The 2324-nt window shown below is 41.4% G+C and overlaps 1 non-coding gene across 1 annotated transcript; it reads right to left on the reverse strand.

Moving 5' to 3' along the window:
• Window positions 1-1587: 1587 nt before the first annotated feature.
• On the reverse strand, window positions 1588-1660 carry TRNAQ-UUG. Its single transcript has one exon. It is a non-coding gene; the product is annotated as a tRNA-Gln (tRNA).
• Between the last annotated feature and the right edge of the window lie 664 nt (window positions 1661-2324).

Here is a 2324-nt window from a genome sequence, read left to right on the forward strand (position 1 = left end):
ACCTGGATAATGTGTCTTTCACTTTGGGGCCAAACAAAGATGTGCTGTCAAAAGAAGCACTTACGAACGAAGACTTGAAGGGCTCCACCAAATTACATAAGCACATCCAGACATGTCTCCTAATGGAAATGCCTGAATCTGCTGCCCTTGAAGTTCCTTCAGCTACATGCGAAATAAGCCTCATGGATGAATTTGAAACAGATTGCAGGGTAGCCAAGTGAGAAGTCATGGATGACTGGACCACTCCAGAAATAGATCCTGAGAGGGTGTTTGACAGTTCCTTAATCATATCCCTCTGTAACCTTGTAAAATGTGCCAAATAATTCATCAACCTTAAGGCAAAGCATAGACATGCTTCCCAAACCTGACCATCATTCTAGACTCCCTGTTAAGGGGATGAACAATGGAACTCTCTTTGATAAGTTATTTCTTGGTGGGTGCTGCCATGACCATGGCATCAACGGGCACCCCTTTAGACCAAATCTCCTTATCCACCTGTGGTGCCATAATCTTGTCCAGTCTTCTGGGTATGGGTTCAATTGTTTCAGGTTCCTTCCACTCTTGCTGAAAGACCAAATCAACAATCTCATTGGTGGGTGGAGTAACCCAAGAGGTAGATGGGCCAGTACTGAAAGCCTCTGGGAACACTGACTCCTCAGATGAAGGGTTGCTGGATGTCCAACCACCTCTCTGTTTTAGGATCTCAACAATATCTCCAAATGAGACATCTTCAGAAAGTGATTGTGGTGACCCTTCACCTTCATTGAAGTCCGTATACTCTATAACTGACTCTTGAGGAGAGTCCAAGTGCTTCCTCTTGTACTTCTTCTTCCTACAGACTTCCTCAGTGGGATGCTGCAGGGAGATATCGAAAGAAACTGTAATACCCTGCTGGGAAGCCTGGGGGTCTTGGACTGGCTGTTCCTATGGTAAAGAGTGTTGAGGCTCAAGCGCAGAGACATCAAGGTAGAAGGTTGAAGATCCAAGGGGTTGGATCTGTCCATTCTGCTGGGTAGAAAACACCCTTGAAGGCTGACTGCTCTGAAGAAAGAGAAGACCTTTGCTAACAAAAGACAAGTTTTTGGACCGCTGTCCTTCCCTGCTCTGAAAGCAATCTCCTCGAGGAGGAAGCCAGAGCTGAGCTATTCAGTGCCAAAGCTCCAAGGCACAGAGATGGCTCCAACAACTTCAGAGTTGACTCCAGCACCTCGGATCTGACAGGGAAGCTTCAGCTCTGAGAGCCCTCCTTATCCAAGCAATGGGCCATTACTGACTGTGAGGAACTTCAAAATAAAGTATAATAAAAATACAAGCTTTATTTGCCACTTAATAAGCACTTTTGTTTTACAACACGTAAAACTTCTTCAGATAAAATCCCCCCAAAAATTCATTGTTTAAATAGGTTTAAAAAGTCACACAATAAGACATGCCAGTGATAGAATACAACTGACCTAGAACCCAGTTAAATAAAACATTCACAAATACCCAAGAAAGACATATCTCTTTAAACAGGATTCTTATTTACTTTTGTAACCTTAACAAACACAAACATTTACAGCCAAGCATTTATCTAGCTAACTGGCAGTACGACCATGGTAGAAATCGAACCTACAATCTTCTGATCCAAAGTCAGACGCTTTATCCATTAGGCCACATGGCCAACTTAGGCCACATGGCCAAAGCTCCAAGGCACAGTTAGTCCAACATCTCTTTAAGGCTCTTAGTTTTACCAGGGGTGCTATAGTAATATGGTCATTCAAACCTAACCACTAATATAAATTTAAATACAATTGCCAAAAGAGCTCTCTTTTTTCTAATAAAATTGACCAGGAACCTCCCTGTTTGTTAGGGGTAACTTTTTAAGCACAAAAAACTTAAAAGCATGTCCTTCCTTCTCCTTAATATGTTTTGCCAGTGCATCAGTGTTTTTTTTCTTTTCCAGATATCATAGTAATGTTTGTAGATTCATTCACGGAGCCTACACTCCATTTTCCCCACATAAAACACTGGCAAAATTGGCAAAGTGCTATGTAGACCAACCCCATGCTTTCACAATCAAACTTACCATTTGCTAAAAGAACCTTTCCCATTATATCAATGTGGTCACCTTATAAAATAAATTTACAGTATTTATATCTCCCGCACTTTTTTAACCCCTGTGGGCCCTTCTAGGTGGCTATTTTACTCTCCATAACAACTTTAATGTTGATACCCTTTTTATAAACTAGAAGAGCTTTATCCCCAAGGTTTTCACCTACACTGTTGTCCTCTTTTATGATACTCCAATTTTTATTTAGAATATTCCATATCATCCCACTATCCAA

Source organism: Protopterus annectens, chromosome 3.part0, assembly GCF_019279795.1.
Source record: "Protopterus annectens isolate FY-2018-M chromosome 3.part0, PAN1.0, whole genome shotgun sequence".
In the NCBI taxonomy this organism is placed as follows: Eukaryota; Metazoa; Chordata; order Ceratodontiformes; family Protopteridae; genus Protopterus; species Protopterus annectens.